We start from the raw sequence: 20,043 nt of genomic DNA, 5'->3' as shown, positions 1-20,043 counted from the left end.
ATATATATATATATATATATATATATATATATACATAAAATCAAGCAAAGTATAATTGATTAACATTAGACAGATCAGATTATTTTTATGAGGATTTGTATTTTAAGACACCATCAGCGGCTTAATCGAAAGAGAAGGATGCCCATCTTGTGACACAAATCAGGAGATGGGTGTCCTTCTCTCAGGGTCGCCCAAATCGGCATAATTGAAAGCCAATTTTGGGCTTCCTCAACTGCTTTCCGTCGCGGGGACAACCAAAGTTCACGGAGGCGTCTCAGCAGTGTACCTAAGGCGGGATGGGGGTGTGGTTAAGATATGGGTGCCCTCGGCCGGTAACGGAGAAAAGAAGGGCGTCCCTGACGAGCATTTGGCCGACTTTATGTGGTCCAATTTTTTTCATGACCAAGCCTTGAAAAGGTGCCCGAACTGACCAGATGACCACCGGAGGGAATGAGGGATGACCTCCCCTTACTCCCCCAGTGGTCACCAACCCCCCCCCCCCCCCACCCAAAAACATTTTTTTTTATTTTTTCCCAGCCTCTACGCCATCCTGAAATGTCATATCCAGCTCCATCACAGCAGTATGCAGGTCTCTGGAGCAGTTTTTAGTGGATGCAGTGCACTTCAGGCAGGCAGACCCAGGCCCATCCCCCCTACCTGTTACACGTGTGGTGGTAAATGTGAGCCCTCCAAAACTCACCCGAAACCTACTGTACCCACATGTAGGTACCCCCCTTCACCCCTTAGGGCTATGGTAGTGGTGTAAAGTTGTGGGGAGTGGGTTTTGGGGGGGGTTGGGGGGGGTTGGGGGGCTCAGCACCCAAGGTAAGGGAGCTATGCACCACTGAATCAATTTGTAACGTCCACTGCAGTGCACCCTAGGGTGCCTGGTTGGTGTCCTGGCATGTGAGGGGGACCAGTGCACTACGAATGCTGGCTCCTCCTATGACCAAAGGGCTTGCATTTGGTCATTTTTGAGATGGGCATTCTCAGTTTCCATTTATTTGTTTACTGTCCGCCTTTCTTCTTCATTTCTTGTCCTACATCCGTAAGTAAAAGCTGGGTCCTCCGCAAACTTGACTGTCCAGTGGATCCAGCTTTTGCTTATTTTCTTCATCCATATGCAGTTTTTCTACTCTCTTCCTTTTCTGTTATCTCATCTCCTTCCTCACTCCTCCCTCCCCCTCCATGTCCAGCAACCCTCCTCTCCCCTTCCCTCCATCCAGCAACTCTCCTCTCCCCTGCCCTCGCCTCTCCCCTTCTTCCACCATGTCCAGCAACCCTCCTCTCCCCTTCTTCCACCATATCCAGCAACCCTCCTCTCCCCTTCCCTCCATCAACCCTCCTCTCCCCTGCCCTCTCCTCTCCCCTTCTTCCACCATGTGCAGCAACCCTCCTCTCCCCTTCCCTCCATCCAGCAACCCTCCTCTCCCCTTCTTCCACCATGTCCAGCAACCCTCCTCTCCCCTTCCCTCCATCCAGCAACCCTCCTCTTCCCTGCCCTCTCCTCTCCCCTTCTTCCACCATGTCCAGCAACCCTCCTCTCCCCTTCCCTTCATCCAGCAACCCTCCTCTCCCCTTCTTCCACCATGTCCAGCAACCCTCCTCTCCCCTTCCCTCCATCCAGCAACCCTCCTCTCCCCTGCCCTCTCCTCTCCCCTTCTTCCACCATGTGCAGCAACCCTCCTCTCCTCTCCCGTCTGCCCTGTTTCCTTCCGCCCCCCCCCCGCTGTACCTTTAAATATTATAGTTTTGCTGGAGTCGCGGGCAGCCGGCATTGAAGACATCGGCAGGCTTACGCCGGTTCCAGCAGCCTTCCCTTCCCTCGTTGCAAGTCGGATGATGGCTCCGCCCTCGTAGAAACAGGAAATACGTCAGAAGAGGGCGGAGCCATCATCCGACTTGCAACGAGGGAAGGGAAGGCTGCTGGAACCGGCGTAAGCCTGCCGATGTCTTCAATGCCGGCTGCCCGCGACTCCAGCAAAACTATAATATTTAAAGGTACGGCGGTGGCGGGGCGGGGCAGTGGCGGGCTGGGGAGGCTTAGCCTCCCCAAGCCTCTTATACGGGGCGCCTATGCCTGCCTCCCTCTGCCCATCCATGCCCAGCAGCTCTCTCCCCTGCCCCCTCTGCCCATCCATGCTCAGCAATTCTCTCTCCTGCCTCCCTCTGCCCATCCATGCCCAGCAATTCTTTCCCCTGCCTCCCTCTGCCCATCCATGCCCAGCAATTCTTCTCCATGCCTCCCTCTGCCCATCCATGCCCAGCAGTTCTCCTCCCTCCCCTGCCCTCCCGCTCCCATCCATGTGTAGCGATGTCCTTGGCCCCCCCATCCTCCCCTGCCACTCCCATCCGTCAATTTCAATTACTTGCCTCGAAGCGCCGCATTATTTAAGGCCTGCCTGCTGCCCGTCTCCAGCTGCCTTCCCTGCTTGCTTCTCAGGAGTTCGGTTCACGCCCTTAGTCCCGCCACGGGAAAAGGAAATGACGTCAGAATGACGTCAGAAGGCGGGACTAAGGGTGCGAACTGGAGAAGCAAGCAGGGAAGGCAGCTGGAGACGGGCAGCAGGGCTTTAAATAAGGTGGCGCTTCGAGGCAGGTAATAGAAACTGATGGATGGGAGTGGCAGGGGAGGATGGGGGGGTGAAGGACATCACTAGACATGGATGGGAACGGGAGGGGAGGTAAGCATGGCGCCCTCCTGCCATGCTTACCTCGTGCAATGGAGCCAGCTCGCCCCGTACAACAACCGGCTCGCAAGAGCTGTCAAATTTAACAAACGGCTCTTGCGAGCCGGTGTGAGCCGTCTCCAGCAAACCACTGCTTTTACTAAGCCGTATAGGTGCCTACGCGCACCCAACATGCAACAATTCGGAACTACTGCCCGGCTACCGTGTGGCCTGAGCAGTAATTTCATTGTTTATGTGCGCCCACTACATGCCCCAGAAAATTTCTGGCGTGTAGCGCTAACTGGGCAATAATCAGCATTGTACATGTGATGACGATTACCACCTGGTTAACGTGTGAGACCTTGCCGCTAAGTCAATGCATGGCGGTAAGGTCTCAGGCCCAAAATGGACACTCACCAATTTTCATTTTGCCGCACATCCATTTTCAGCACCCCAAAAAGGCCTTTTTTGCAGGTGCGCTGAAAAATGAACCTGCACACATCCAATACACCCATCTACACCAGCGTAGGCCACAATTTTCGGTGCACCTTAGTAAAAGGACCCCTATAGTGGTCTGATCCTGTTTTGCTAGTTTTTGCTTATTGTGATATGTGCTTTTTTTTTTTCAGAATCTGATTTTTTCCCAACTTTTGTATGCACTTATAGATTGTTGCAATTGTCTTTAGTCTGGTCTATCTAAAGAAACAACTTAAGTGTGTGCAATTGGTTCAGAATACGTTGACAAGGTTGTTGACCACTATTAAGCTGTTTGATCATGTTATTCCTGTTTTGTGCTCTTTTCATCAGCTGGCAGTGGAAAATTGGATTAAATTCAAAACTTTATGCTTGGTTTTCAAAGCAGTTCACCTAAACATCCCTTGTCATCTGTTGAACTCTCTTACCTACTATATACTTTCCATGACTTTACATTCTTCTTAGTCCCTGTTGTTAAATGGAAGTGTGTAATGTTGAAGTTTTATATGTTGGGAATTGCACTATTGCATTTGTTTTGTTTCATAGGCCACTAAACAACTCTGTTTTCAACATGTCCCTGTTGATCAGTAACATTGTTGCCTATGAATTTCTGTGTGGTTTATAGAATATGCTTAAGGCTCATCCGTTTGACTAAATTTAGTTGCGGGCAGTTATGCCAAGTAAACTAGGTGTAAATGCCAATGCCTAAATTAGGCTCGGACTAGGTGTATTCTATAACAACGCGTATAGATTTTAGAAATGCCCACAACCCACCCATGGCCATGCCCCCTTTTCAGCTACGTGACTTAGAATTTACGCTTAGACAGTTGTGCATATAAATTCTAATTAATAATAATAATAATAATAATAATTAAAAAACTTTATTTATAGCCTACTGTATCTGGAGCAATCTAAGCGGAGAACAAAATCGCATACAAAATAGAATAATACAAACGTAGCAATAAAAAAATGCATACAAAATCATACAATACTACAACTAACAAAAAATTACAATAACATAAATTAAAATGCCACTGTGAATCAAAATAATATCATACATCTGATCACCCATGTGTCTGAATAAACTTATGGGTTTTTAAGGCTTTTTTGAATTGTGCAATATTCTGCATACCAAGTTCAAAGTGTTCCATAACTTAGGGCCTGTAATATAAAAGATAGAAGATCTTCTTACAACCATTCGATATTTTAAAAACCAACAATAAAAATTTAAACTCATGTGAAATTTTATAGGGAGCCAGTGCAAAGATTTCAGAATTAGAGTCACATGATCGTAACGTGATCCCCATCTAATTACTCTTGGTATAGAAATTTGAATAACCTAAACAGCCCTTAACATATTACCTGAAATTCCTATCAGCATACCATTACAATAGACCAAAATTAGACAAACTACAGATTGAACAATCTTACAAAAAGTTTCCACTGTAACCAAGGGCCTAATAAATCTCATAATCTTAAGTTTGTAAAAAACCTTTGAAATCACATTTTGAACCTGATTCTTCATAGACAATGTGGTACCAAGTTAAACTTCCAAATTCCTAATCTCTTGAAGTATTGGATTATCAATTCATATTAAATACATTAGGGCAGTCTACTCCCTTTGTACCAGATAGAAAAAGAATTTGAGTTTTAGAAATATTAAGCTTTAAATGATTTCCTCTGATCCATTGTATAATTTTCATAAGATAAAATCTCAGTTTGGTGAAAGTATCTTCAAAATAAATTTCAATAGGCATTACAAACTGTGTGTCACCAGCATACAGCTTGTATTGAACACCCAAACATCTCAACAACATACATAATTGCAAAAGAAAGAGATTGAAAAGTACTGCTGATAGGCAAGAGCCCTGAGGAACACTTGCCAAGCATTTCATAAACCCTGATTTTTTTAATTCCTCGAATAAACAGAACTTCCAATCTGTTACAAAAAGACCTAACCATAAAAGACAGGAGGAAGAGGAATTTAATAAACAAAACCTTTTATTCTTCAGGACCTGACAGCACTGTGTTTCTGCATAAAACCTACATCAGGGGTCTGTATATAAGATCACTGAAGGATACAGGAATCTCTAGATAACAGCCTTGATAAAGACTTGATCGAAAAAAAGAAGAATGGTCAGCTGACCAATAATGCAAAACCAGTCTGGCCAGCGTATCTCTGAAGACATCCACTAGTAGACATCAAAAGCAGGGAACTGGTCAAGTGCTGATTTGTTTCCTTTACCAGCTATTCTCTACAGTCCAGATTGGGTATGGGAACAAGCTCCACCCTGTGACCTGCGACATCAAACACTCTAGGTATTTAAACCAGAATCTGGTATTTCCATCATTGACAGAACATTAACTACTGACGCAACTATGTTGAAAATTTTACCAGAAAGCTCCATCCAAGTTGCTGATTTGTTTCCTTTAGAAAGCTCCATCCAAGTTGTTGATTTGTTTCCTTTATCAGTGTCACCTAGATAGGATTTTAGATAGTGCTGGGGAAGAGCCAGATATCTTGGTACATGTAGGTACAAATGACATAGGAAAATGTGAGACAGAGGTTCTGGAAGCCAAATGTAGGCTCTTAGATACAAAGCTCAAGTCCAGATCCTCCAGGGTAGCATTTTCAGAAATTATCCAAGTTCCACGTGCAGGGCCTAAGAGACAGGCAGAGCTCCGGAGTCTCAGTGCATGGATGAGATAATGATGCAGGGAGGAGGATTTTAAATTTGTTAGTAACTGGGCAACATTATGGGAAAGGGGGACTTTGAAAAGAAGATTGCGTTGGAGGCAAAAAAAGCATAGTACAAAGTATTTTAGGTATATTAAAGGCAAGAAGCCGGCAAAAGAATCAGTTGGACCACTAGATAACCGAGGGGTAAAAGGGCACTCAGGCAAGATAAGGCCATAGGGAGAGATTAAGGGATCCATTTACCAAGCTGTGGCAAAAGGGGGTCTGTGCAGCAGGTAAAAGGGAAGTCTCTCTTTCCTTTAGAAAATGGCCATGTGGCCAGTAAAGCACTTGCCATGCGGCCAATTCTGAGGGAGCCTTTACCTACACTCATTGAGGTGGCAGTAAGGGCTCCTGTGCTAAAAAAAAATAAATATATTTTTGTAGCGCCAGATATGATAGCGTATTAGGGATGGGAAGTACCGCCGGGCTGCTGCGGTAGCCCAGCAGTACTTTCTGTTTAGTGAGCGTTAAGCGGTCTTCACCAAGGAAGCTGTGGGAGAGATATCAGAGAAAGAAATGGTGTTCAAAGCTGACAAGTCATAGAAACTGAATAAAATCTCTGTAAACATGGAAGACATAGCAATTTGACAAATTGAAGAGTAGCAAATTGCCAGGACTGGATGATATTCATCCCATAGTACTGATAGAAATGAAAAATGAACTTGATGAACTATTGTTAGTAATATGTAATTTATCTTTAAAATCAAACACGGTACCAGAAGATTGGATGCTGGCAAATGTAACGCCGATTTTTAAAAAGGGTTCCAGAGGTGATCCTGGAAATTACAGACAGGTGAGCCTGATGTCGGTGCTGAACAAAATGGTAGAGATTATTATAAAGAATAAAATTACAGAGTATATTCAAAAACATGGATTAATAAGACAAAACTAACATGAATTTAGTGAAGGAAAATCTTACTTCGCCAATCTATTACATTTCTTTGAAGGGGAGAACAAACATGTGGATAAAGGCGAGCCAGTCGATATTTTCTATCTGGATTTTCAAAAGGCATTTGACAAAGTACCTCATGAAAGACTCCAGAGGAAATTGAAAAGTCATGGGATAGGAGGTAGGGTTCTATTGTGGATTAAAAACTGGTTAAAAGATAGAAAGTATAGAGTAGGGATAAATGGTCAGTATTCTCAATGGAGAAGGGTAGATAGTGGGGTTCCACAGTGGTCTGTCTTGGGACCGCTACTTTTTAACATATTTACAAATGATCTAGATATGGGAATAACTAGTGATGTAATTAAATTTGCCAATGACACAAAGTTATTAAATCGCATGAGGACTGTGAAAAACTGCAAGTCAACAGTACGAGACTGGGAAACTGGGCATCCAAATGGCAGATGATGTTTAATGCGAGCAACTGCAAAGTTATACATGTGGGAAAGAGAACCCAAACTATTGCTGTGTGATGCAAGGTTCTATGTTTGCAGTCATCAACAAGGAAAAGGATCAAAGAGTCACCGTTGATGATACTTTGAATCATTCTGTTCAGGGTGCTGTGGTAGCAAAGAAAGCAAATAGAATGTTAGGTTTTATTAGGAAAGGAATGGAAAATTAAAAGTAAGGATGTTATAATGCTTTTGTATCGCTCCATGGTGCAACTGTTTCCAATTTTGGTCACGACATCTCAAAAAAGATTTAGTGGAATTAGAAAAGGTACAGAGAAGGGCGACAAAAATGATAAAGGGGATGGGACAACTTCCCTATGATAAAGGCTGAAATGGCTAAGGCTGTTCAGCTTTGAGAAAAGATGGCTGAGGGGAGATATGATAGAGGTATATAAAATACTGAGTGGAATGGAATAGGTAGACGTGAATTGCTTGTTTATTCTTTCCAAAAATACTAGGACTAGGGGGCTCACAATGAAGCTACAAAGCAGTAAATTTAAAATGACTCGGAGAAAATATTTCTTCACTAAAAGTGTAATTAAATTCGAATTTGTTGCCAGAGAATGTGGTAAAAGCAGTTAGCTTAGCGGAGTTTAAAAAAGGTTTGGCTAGCTTCCTAAAAGAAAAGTCTATAAACCATTATATAATCTTTAAAATATCCAGAAATGTCTTATAATGTCTTTGCTTTAACACTATCATGTATTTCACCACCATATAACACAAAACCCTCTGTAAACCAAATGTACATACTCTTCTATTTCCAGTATCCATGATAAATTGTAAGCCACATTGAGCCTGCAAAGAGGTGGGATAATGTGGGATAAAATGCAATAAATAAATTATTAAAATGGACTTGCGAAAATCCACTGCTTATTTCTAGGATAAGCAGCTTAAAATGTATTGGGATCTTGCCAGGTACTTGTGACCTGGAGTGGCCACTTTTGGAAACAGAATACTGGGCTTGATGTTTATGTTTGTTACATTTGTACCCCACACTTTCCCACTCATGGCAGGCTCAATGTGGCTTACATGGGGCAATGGAGAGTTAAGTGACTTGTTTAGAGTCACAAGGAGCTGCCTGTGCCTGGAATTGAACTCAGTTCCCCAGGACCAAAGTCCACCACCCTAACCACTAGGCCACTCCTCCACCTAGAATAGCACCTAGTATAGCAACATTTCTGTACTTATATACAGTCCAGATAGGGTGTGGGAGCAATCTCCTCCCTGTGACCTACGATGTCAGATGCTCTGGGTGTTTAAACCAGAATCTGGCGTTTCCGTCATTGACAGATCATTAACTACTGACACGACTGTGTTGAAAATCTTACCAGAAAGCTCCATCTAAGTTGCTGATTTGTTTCCTGTATCGGCAATTCTCTACATTCCATATCAGGCATGGAAGCAAGCTTCACCCTTGACTTGCGACATCAGATAATCTGGGTACTTAAACCAGAGTATCTAGTGGTGCGCCGCCTAAGACCCAAGCCAAAGGCAACGCACTTTAGTGCGCGACTGTGTGCAGTGACTGAAATATAGTATGTAATTTGATATAAACTAGTTTTTGTTAGCAAGATGGGGCAGTCTGGGATTTGGTTTTGGCCTTATGTGTTTATTATTGTAATTTTGGTAGAACTATTGAAGAAATAGATCTAGGTGTAAGGGGTTTTTCAACATCTGTACCCTATTAACCTAATATTGCACTTATTTGGATGAATAGACTACTTTTAGACCGTTCTTATAAGTCAAAACCAATAGATGTGTTGATTAGGGGAAGGAAACAACATTCTTACAGATGTAAATTGGATAATCTCAATGGCGAGTGTCTTTGAAAATGTCTTTAACAAGTCCCACAGATGAATCTTCAGATCAGGGAAATAATCCTTATACCTGCTTTTTATGTAAATATTCACTCTCATAGATACAAAGTTGACTTACTAAGAGATTGGATTGGTGAAGCACAGTCAGGTTTTCTTTTTCTTTTTTTTTTTCTTTTTTTTACTGAACACCATTTTTAAATGATGATTCAATATTGAATGATTTATTTCCCTTAGGGTACAAGTTTTTATCATTAACATGACAGGGAAAAGAGGGTGGAATTGGTGTACTTTATAAGGTTTTTTTAAATATTAATTTAGTAGAAACATTTATTTCACAGTCACTACAAATTTTATGCTGCAAGATTAGTGACTTCTCATTAAGAAACTACTTGAATTGTATTTTATTTTACTGTCCCCCTGGGAAATGGTCAGCTGCAAGAGATGATTTTTTTTTTTACATTATAGCAAAAAATGTCTTGAATTCATCTTACGCTTTGTTACTAGGAGATGTGAATTTGCACTTAGAAGTTCCAGAAGAGCTGAAGATGTTTTTTATATAATTTGAATTTTAAATGGCCTATCTAGCAACCGAACCATGAAAAAGGGCATCACTTAGATTTAGTTTCTTATTCCTGTGACTCTTCTGGAGATGTAATGCTTTCAGCACCAACCTGGGATCATTTGTGATCGGATCATTTCTTTGCTTCATTTATGTTTAATTGGTTCTCATCTTTTCAGAAAAATGTGTCCAATTCCAGATCTCTCTCTGTAGTAAAATCTTGTAGACAAAAGTTTGATCAGACTCAATTTTGGAATGAGGTGTTAGCTGTGTTCTAATATTGGAAGAAGAACACATTAACTGGTTAAATGATTGGAATAAGTTTTATTTGAACATCCTAGATAAAATCACCCCTGTTCATGAAAAAAAATAACAAATTTGGGACCAGATGGTATAGCTAAAAATGTGTTTTACTCTACTATTATAGCTAGAGATATTTCAAATGTGAGTAAATTGTTTCAGATAGTAGATAATATATCATGTATCCGTGAGAAATCTGAGGAATTGGCACCTAGCACCAATCAATTGGCCTCTTACTTTCAAACAACAATTAATGGCTTTGTTTACTAAGCCATGCTAGAGGCACGCTAGCATTCTTAGTGAGCGCTAAGCATTAGTGTATGCTAACCGTATAGTATGTGCTAATTTTTAGCACACGCTTAAAGCACTAGTGCACCTTAATAAACAGGGCCCTAAAACTCTTTATGATATGTTTATTTATTTATTTTATTTTAGATCATTTATACCCCGCTTTTTGCCACGTAAAGCAGCCCCAGAGCGGCTTACAATGAACTAATAAAAACAAGTACAATGACAGTTGTGAGGGCAGAAGGGAAGGGTATTTAAATACAATATCGAAGCAAATAAGCAGCTGGCAGGGAAAAAGAAAGCAAAAAGAAGAGAAAGCAAAGAGCAAATAGTCCAAAATCAGATCTTGACTCGCTGAGTAGGACACATTAAGGCTGGAAAGCACACCGTTTCCACCATCGCTTCATTGTGTGCCATAAGATGCTGGATACTGGGTGACACTGTTGCATAATCATAATTACATTTTGGATAGATTTAACAATGTTTATTGTTCTGATGAAGACTGACCAACTGACCATTGCTGGTCTGCTTTTTCCAAAGTTTCATTAGATGAAATAGATGTTCTGTGCCTAAATATTTACAAAAACACATTGTTATCTGGACACTTGTCCCACTTATTTTATGAAAACTGTGCCATTGGATTGAAAATTCCCTTGCCCCTGGTATTTTCCCTATAATCTTTTATGAGATTATATTGACACCAATATTGACAGACCCCTCTTCTTCTAAAAGTGATACATCTAATTATAGACCTGTGGCCTCAATTCCTTATTTTACAAAAAATATTGGAGGATCTAGTGACTGAGCAGTTGGTAATGTATTTATATCATTTTGAACAGTTTCACACCTCATAGTCTGGATTCCACATCAGTTACATCATGGAAACCTTGTTGGTCACACTTCTAAACAACATTAGATATAATATGTGCAAATCTTGAAATTCTGCTTGATACTCTAGAGGAGTTTGTATAACCAGTAAGGTGCATTCATGGTTTAGAGGCTTTTTGGTCCAAAGATCTTATCGAGTTAAGATGAAAGGAATGTTGTCTGAAAATTAAGTCCCTCCTTCAGCTGTGCCTCAGGGCTCACCATGGTCGGAGGTACTACTTAATGTCCTTCTGTCATCTCTTTGAAAATATTTGGAAAAGGAAGGCTACTCCATCTATATGTATGCAGATGATATAACTATAGTTTTCCCTGTTGTTGCAGACTTAAAGAATATCTATGGTATAATTTTTGATGTTTCTCAACTATTACTGAGTGGATGGCTGCCCATTACCTTAAGTTAAATAAAGAAAAAGAACAAAATTCATGTTATTTGGCAGCAGGCAGGGCCATATTAAGGATTTTAACCATATAATTGATAGAGAATCCTATTTATCACATCATTCAATTAAAATTCTGGGCATGGTGTTGGATGAAAAGCAATCTATAGAAGGTCAGATTAACTCTCTCACAAGAAGTTTGTTTTATGTTGTGAGAAAATTAAAAGGCATTCAAAAATATCTAACAGAAGATATGTTTAAACTGTTGGTTTAATTCTTTGATGCTTAGCAAGTTATATTATTGCAATATTGTATGTTTAGGGATATCTAAGCAGTTATTGAGAAGAATTCAGACCATTTAAAATGTGGCTGTATGTATGATTTTCTCATTTAAAAAATCAGAAAGGATTACGCCTTTTTTTCATTAAACTGCACTGGCTTCCAGTGGAAGCTAGGGTTCTATTTAAATGGGATGTCTAGTATTCAAGATTGTAATAGGAATAATTCCTCAATACATGATCTCTTTGGTGTGTTTTTTTGGTATCTAGACAATACTATAATATTTGCAGTTCCTCCTCACTCTCTTTTCCTAGGTGTCCTTTTATTTAGGTGCGCTGAAAAGTGACCTGCACTGGTGTAAACATGTGTATTGAATGTGTGCAGGTCCATTTTTCAGCGCACCTGCAAAAAAGGCCTTTTTTTGACCAAAAATGGACATGCGGCAAAATGAAAACTGGCGCATGTCCATTTTGGGCCTGAGGCCTTACTGCCATCATTTTACTTAGCGGTAAGGTCTCACGCGTTAACTGGGCAGTAATCATCAGTGCTTGTACAATGATGATTACTGCCTGGTTAGCGCCACGTGCCAGAAAATAAAATATATTTTTGGGCTTGCATAGCGGGCATGCGTAAAAAATGAAATTACTGCCCAGGCCACATGGTAGCTGGGTGATAGTTCCAAATTGGTGCACATTGGGTGCATGTAGGCACCTACGCGACTTAGTAAAAAGGCCCCCTAGTTTCCAAAAGTTTACTTCTAAGAAACTGTGTACTGTAACCAGGTACCTCTAAGTGCAGCCAAGGATAGAACAATCTCCTCCAGCCACGGGCTCCCGGTACAGGCAAGAAATAAATGTCCACCAGCAACTTCAATCTTAAGGCCTTTATTCCATGCAGGTTTCTAGTAGACCTGATACACAGTTCGAGCAGCAGCATTCACCTTCCATCTTAAGCACATATAAGCTACCGGAAAGTGTGTGGCACATAGTCCCCTTTAAGCAGCAGGCTATCAGCACATATCAGGGTTCAATACAGGCTCACAGTCAGCTCCAGTCTGGGCTCTTTATCTAGTGCACAATAAACAGTAGTTCAATTCCAAATAAAAGCAGTTCATTCAATTAATCATCACAGTTAAATCACAAAACAGCAGTTTCTACCTTCTACTCTCTTTACCTTCAGGAGAGTTCAATACTTTAGGGACCCCTCATACCCAAGGGATTTCACCCTGCTCCAGTTTCACTGGTAAATTTAATACTTTAGGGGCCTTCCTTACCCAAGGATTTTCAGCCTGCAAATACTTTTGGGACTTCCTCACACCCAAGGGATTTCAGCCTGCTTCAGTACTTTAGGGACCTCTCTTACCCAAGGGTTTTCAGCCTGCAACTGCTTCTCTCCTCTGGGACTCCTTCCCACCTGCCTAATCAATCCCTGGCTTCTGCTCTCACAACCAATCATTCTCCTTCTATTAGCTTCCCCCACATCCATACCATCTGAGTTGAGCATTAAACTAATGATGAGCTCCTGCACACAGGGTTTTCTATCTCTCTTCCCCCCTAGTGGCAGCCAATCTACACATCCTGCCAGCTAACACCCGTGTCTTCCCCCATTGCAGCTAGGAGTCCAGTCCGGGTTCTTCAACTCACCCCCTGGCTCCTTGCCTGCAGTGCCTTCTGGGACTTGTATTTCAGACTGAAACTGCCTTAACCCAACTATCCTGGATGTGACTTTATCACAGTACACCCTTGTTCTCATATCAGACAGTTTATGGAACTGTTTTCCATCTTCAATAAAGCATACACTTAGGGTCCTGTTTATTAAGCTGCACGCAAACATTTTGACATGTGCTAAAAATTAGTAAGCACTAATGCCAGAGACACCCATAGGAATATAATGTGTGTCTCTTTTGTTAGCATGCGCTAATTTTTAGCACACTCTAAAATGTTTGCTCGCTTACAGTGAGGCTTAGTAAACAGGGCCTTTAGCTAAATTGTTTTTTTTTTTTAAATGATTAAAAACCTGTTTGTTCTATAAACATATAGTAAGGAAATTAGTTATAGTCACTATGATTTTTTTTATTTTTTTGTAGTTTATGTAATTAATATGCTGATTTTTTGTTTGTTTGTTACATCCTAGGGTCCCTCTTTACTAAGGTGTGCTAGCATTTTTAGATGTGCTAAAATTTAGCAAACTCTAATGCTAGAGACACCCATAGGAAAATATGGGTGTCTCTAGTATTAGCACGTGCTAATTTTTAGCATGCGCTAAAAATGGTAGCACGCATATAGCACAGCTTAGTAAACAGGGCCCTAGATTTGTCTGTAATCTAGTTTTCTTAGTTGTAACCTGATTTGAACTTATTTTTATGGTATTAGCGGGCTATTAGCCAATTAACTGTAACTGTAACCGTAGGAGATCTTCAGACCAAATTCATCCTGAAAAGAAATGTTGTTAATCCAATCTTACATTTCTGAAAAGAACATTCTAAGTGAAAGTAGAAAGGAATAGCTTTTTATAGTCAGTTTTTATTCCTTTTGAATGTCACTTATCAAATGTTATCACTACTGCAATTTTGGGGTTAAATACAATAGAAAAATGGATTACTAATTTTAGACTTAAAATGAATAAGGACAAGACTAAGTTTACAGTAGCAAGTTTAATATGGTGAATGAGAAAATTGTAAGTATTTATAATATTAATTTCCCATTAGAATCATCCTTTAAAATTCTGGGAGTAATTTTTGATGTGTTTTATGTTTGAAGAACAGGTGCAGGCAACTGCTATTAAGGTTTTTAGGGTATTATGGAAGTTGTATCACATTAGACAAAACTTTAAGCGTAAGGTATTTAGACTGATTGTGCAATCATGGTCCTGGCTCATATCAATTATTGTTAACATCATTTATATGTGCTGTAAAGATACAGTTCTAAAGAAACTTCAAACTTTGTTAAATACAACTGCCTGATAAATATTTAAGTACCTCCATTGTTGTGCAACTGACTGGTTACCAGTGCAGGCAGGTATCATTTTTAAGCTTTGTTTGTTGTTTTTCATCATGTGTGGTGAAGCGCCTGCTTATATGGCAAGTTTAATTATCAGCTAGAAATGCTAGTCTTGGATCTAGATGCTTTTTAATTCTTCATATCCAGATCCAAAAACATGTAGTGCATAAGAACATTCTCCAGTTTATTTGCATACTTGGCAGCTAGTAATTGGAATGAATTACCTGTAGAAATCAGAACGCAATCAAACTAAGTTGTATTCCGTAAACTGTTGAAAACTTTTTTTTATTTCTGGAGTACAAATTAATTAGTATTTTACTAGTTGTATATCATTTATTGATTTGTAATGTTCCTGGAATTTGCCCGGTTTATTAAATTTTTTGGGTCATACTGAAATTTACTGGTATATGTGGGATATAAATGCAATGTAGTAATAATAATAATAGTCAGAGGTCCATAAAACTAAATACCCTTGTCCTGATAGAATCCAAACAAATATGTCTGTATGATGGAATTGTAAGACAGTTCTGCTGAGAAAACCTAAGAGATCTAGATGGAGTACAGGGTTTTAGTAGATGGGAAAGAAATAAAGGAGATCCTGAGCAATGAATCTTGTATTCAAGTACAATAATTTTGAGTGTGATTCTGTCTGATAAAGGTAACCAGTGTTTCTCCCAAAATAGGGGGGCTAAGTGGTCATTTTTTTATCCTGTCACTAACATTGCTGCCATAATTTGAACTATTTGTAACTGTTTAATATGGCTAATCTGTAAACCATTTATAATGGCATTACAATAGTCCAAATTAAAGGAATGTGTTTTAACTTGGCTGAACCAAGCACATAATGATGGGTAATTAAGGGTTAAAATGGTTTACAAGGAGTAAGGGTTAGTAACTGGGAATGTAGTGGTGGTGGGTGACTCTAATTGGTCTGGTGGCTGTTGCCTGTACTAATCAGAGTTCTCTAGTATTGAGAGGGTTGGCTGGAAGTGCTGTGGAAATTTTTTTTTTTTTTTTTTTGTAGTAAGGAGCCTGGAACAGGCCTGTTTTTGATCTGGCTGCTCCTCTGTTTATCAGTATGGTCCTTATTTTGTTTGCTTATTGATTTTTGTTGGTGGGGTTGTGTGCGGTTCTGTGACACACTTACCTTTGTTGTGAGTGTAGGGTTCCATTTTGGTTTGCTTCGAGGGCCTCTGCTCCCCCTCTCCTTTTTTGATGGTAGGGTCAGTGAGCGGTGTGAAGTTGTGACCCTGGGTCCTCTGGGCTCTTCTTCTTTGGAGCTTGGGTGGCCTGCCTTCCTTGCCAGAAATGTTTTCTCCGATTGGCTAATTTTCTCTAAGCGTGACTTGCACTGTGGTGGTTTCAGAGGTGCAGAAGTCTGCAGTTATTTATGGTGCTGCCAAAGTCTTTCTGTGTGCTTCAATGAGGAGGTGGAGCCTGTGTTAGGATGCTCAGTGCATTGGCGCAGAAGTGCAGTTCATGGGGCTGGGCCTTCTGCTCAACCCACCTGTGAGTGGTCTGCTCAGAGGAGTGTTGATGTAGGTGTCAGTGTTTGTGCTCCCAGTGTTCTTGCTGACAGTGAGCGGTTGGGGCCTGGGTTGTATGCAGCAGTGGATGGAACAGTGGAAGATACCAGTGAAAATGATTTATTAACTGGTGAATCTGACAGGGATGATGTGGATTCTGTGGTGGGAGGGTGTGAAGGACCTGCTTGCTGATTCTAGATCTGCTGGGCTGGAGAGTAAGAAAAAATCATTGCACAGCAGATTGAGGGACAGGAGTTTCCTTAGGAACTTGAAGTGGGTGGTGCATCGAATAGATCATGTGAAGAAGTGATAGTGCTTTAAGGGCTTAGAGGCATTGCAGGTGTGGGAGTCTGATTCCTCTGATTCTACTGTATCGCCTTCTTCTGACTCTGAGCTGTCACTTGGACCCAGGGAAACGGAGGGTGCATATCAGGCTCCTGCAGATGCAGTTGGTGCTGTACCCACTCCAGTTTCCAGATAGCTCCATAAGCTTTGTGCTATTACACTCCTTGACAGTGTGTTGGCACAGAGATGGAAATAGCAAATTTTGCAGAGAAAACATGTTGATTTATTTTCTTTGTTGGAGCAGGATTATGAGGTGGCTGGATTGGGAGTGCTGGTGATGTGTGGAGCTTCTGGGGTGGGCCGTTCTTGGCTATGCTCGCTGGGATTGGGCTCAACTGTGGATGCAGCCTATGCTGGGTTCTCCTTTTCTCCCTTTTAGGGGTTGGAGTTGTGGGGTTGTGTGGTTCTCTGGGCACCTGATGTAGCTTATGTTTTTCTTTTTGGGATTGACTGTTTTTTTATTTTCACAAACTACTTAGGCATCCTGCCACCCAGAAATGCTAAAAGATCATCCCGAACGTTCCTCAATCTCCACTTCCCTAAGTGCAAAGGCATAAAATACAAAGTACTGCATGCATCAACCTTCTCTTATATGAGCACGCAATTCTGGAATACACTACCACACAACCTGAAAACGATCTATGAATTAACCGACTTCCGTAAACTATTGAAGACTCATCTCTTTGAGAAAATTTACTGCAAGGATCAAAACACATGAAATACACACACACTAATAGAATTGCATCAATACACTCTCTTCTGAATCCTCTTCCCCATACTTTCACCACACTTAAAACTCTACCCACAGATAAAATTGTTATACCCTAATGCCCTCTTGCTATTGTTCTATCACCCTATCATTTTCCCATTGTTACTTTCCATTGTTCTATTCCCAAATGATATCTTGACTTTGATTTTGTCTTCCCATAACTGTTCACAATGTAACCCATAACCGTACTGTGACAAATTGTATTTCCATCATTCACAATGTATTGTAAGCCACACTGAGCCCGCAAATAGGTGGGAAAATGTGGGATACAAATGCAATAAATAAATAAATAAATCCTCTAACCTTTGTACAACAGTAGAAGGCTGAAGTTATTTTAATAGTATGACAGGAAAACAAAACCATACAGAGACATAGGTACTTCACATTTTCCCAAGAGTAACCACTGAAGTGAATGTCAAACTAATTTCTTTACAATTTAAACGCTTGCATTTTTTTTCTTAGTACTAAAGACACTAAAATACTGTTAAAACCAACATGTTCAAAAAGGCATACTCTACCCACCCAACTTAAATGCCTGAACCCTGCAACACAATGAAACCAAAGCTCGTAATGGTCATAAACTAACTCTTCTGTTCCTCTTCATGATTCTTAAATGTGTCTGTACACATGAACCTTATTCGACCACAACACCTTATTGTGTTTGTTTCTCTACCGGTGTTGGCGAACGCCTTCACAGTATTATGTAAGCCACATTGAACCTGCAAAAAGGTGGGAAAATGTGGGATACAAATGTAACAAATAAATAAAAAGGGGGAAGACGGTAAGAAGGAGGGTAAAAAGAAGAAGCATAAGATCACAAAGTCTATTTTTAACTGGCTTTTGGGGTTCATCGTTTACACCAGTGTCAGTGGGGATGCAAAGCCAGCATTATATCCAGGACGCATGGGGTTTCTGGGTCGTTGATCTTTGATTGGCCTATATGACTTCTATACGGCTTAGGTCGTGGAGGGGTGGGGTTTCTGGGAGTGAGGCTAGGATGCTTAGCAATAATTCCAGTGGTCCTTCTAATTTGGCTCCTGGTGGGGTTCAGTGATGGGTGGGACACAGTTGCCTATGGGGCAGGATGGGCTATCATCAGGGGGAGGTGTTAAAAGTATTACAGCTGCTGGCATCTGTTTTCATTTTAATGCCAGGTGTTGTGAATGCCTGGTGTGCCATTTTTATCACAGATGCTCTCTCTGTGGGGGGTTCCACCTTATCTTTCACTGCAGAGCCGCATTTGTTGGGTTTTAAATTGCCACAGGTCCGAGCCAGTTTGCTGGGAGTGGAAGGCCCAATTTTGCAAGGCACAGTCTCCCATTTAGATTGCTGCTATGGGTGTATGGTTGGAGCAGTATCCTGATTTGGAGGTTTTGACAGGAATTTATCTGAGGGTTTTTTTGTATTTGGTTTCATTATACCATTCTGTAGCCCCGTGATGTGTAGTATACTTGCTAGAATTCTCCCTCTGTTAGTTCTCATGTGGAAGTTGTGCTTGAGAAATTTAACAAAGAACTTGTTTTGAACAGGATTTCTAATCGTTTTTCTTGTCCTCCATTTTCCAGCTTGGTGGTTTCTCCACTGGGTGTGGTCCTAAAAAAGGAAATTGTTAAATTCCCGTTGATACATAATCTGACCTTCCATTAAAGGTTGTAGCGTTAACATATTTATTGACCCAGCACTGTGTTTAGTGCAATATGTGTTATTTGACCAGGCAGTGGCATTTCTTTGCAGTCAGGGTCTGGGTGCCCTGATGGTGAAAGGTGACATTGAGGTTGCTGAATATTTACCCAGATTGTTTTCATTTGCTTAGTATCAGGTCTGAAAGACAGTATTATTTCGGCAGTTGTATGCCTATGAGTTGATCTATATCTTGCACCTGTTTTGAGACTTTTGCTGCCTTTTTGGAGTGGGTGATTCAGAAGGTGGCTGGTTTGGATGAAGTTGTTCATTATTTGGATGACATTTGGTTAGTGGGGGCTGCAGGGACAAATCGGTGTGGGATTCTTGTAGAGGCTTTGCATGCAGTAGCCCAGGCATTTGGGGGCAATGTGGCCACATTGCTGATTATTGCCGGGAATGCCCCCATGGTAAAAAATAGAAAATTATTTTCTACCACAGGAAGCAGCACGCGCCAACTTCAGAACTGCCGCCAGGCACTCGTGCTACTCCAGTGGTAGAGTTGATTTGGTACATGCTACTTGTGTGTTAGCACTACCACAGCTTAGTAAAATGGCCCCTTAAAGAGCCATTAGCACCCAATCATTGGATGCCAACAATCAATTATTGGCACTAATTTGGAGTTGCGCATGCAACTGCCAAAGCATGATTCTATAAAGAACCACATCTAAATCATCTCAAGCACAACCCAAAAGAAGGTGTGGCCATGGGAGGGGAATGGGCAGGTTAGGGGCATTCCAAAATGCACTGTTTCAGAATTCAGGGGGAAGTGTGCCAAACTTGCTCACAAGGAATTACACCTGGTTTTGGGAGGCGTAAGTCCTGCTGCCTAAAATTGGTCACGGAAATTGGTGCTACAAGTTTTTCTATAAAAGCCCTCATTCCGGAGCACAGTATCTGAGCGCTGATTTTTACTGGCACCCAAACTCGGGTAC

General features: G+C 41.1%; 1 protein-coding gene across 1 annotated transcript in view; it reads left to right on the top strand.

Annotated features, from left to right (window-relative positions):
• CSMD3 (CUB and Sushi multiple domains 3) overlaps positions 1–20,043 on the top strand; it is a 2,043,988-nt gene that overhangs the window by 743,969 nt on the left and 1,279,976 nt on the right. The window lies entirely within an intron of this gene.

The sequence above is a fragment of the Microcaecilia unicolor genome, chromosome 1, assembly GCF_901765095.1.
Source record: "Microcaecilia unicolor chromosome 1, aMicUni1.1, whole genome shotgun sequence".
In the NCBI taxonomy this organism is placed as follows: domain Eukaryota; kingdom Metazoa; phylum Chordata; class Amphibia; order Gymnophiona; family Siphonopidae; genus Microcaecilia; species Microcaecilia unicolor.
The sequence above is the reverse complement of the archived record's forward strand: the minus strand, read 5'-3'. Positions and strand labels throughout refer to the sequence as shown.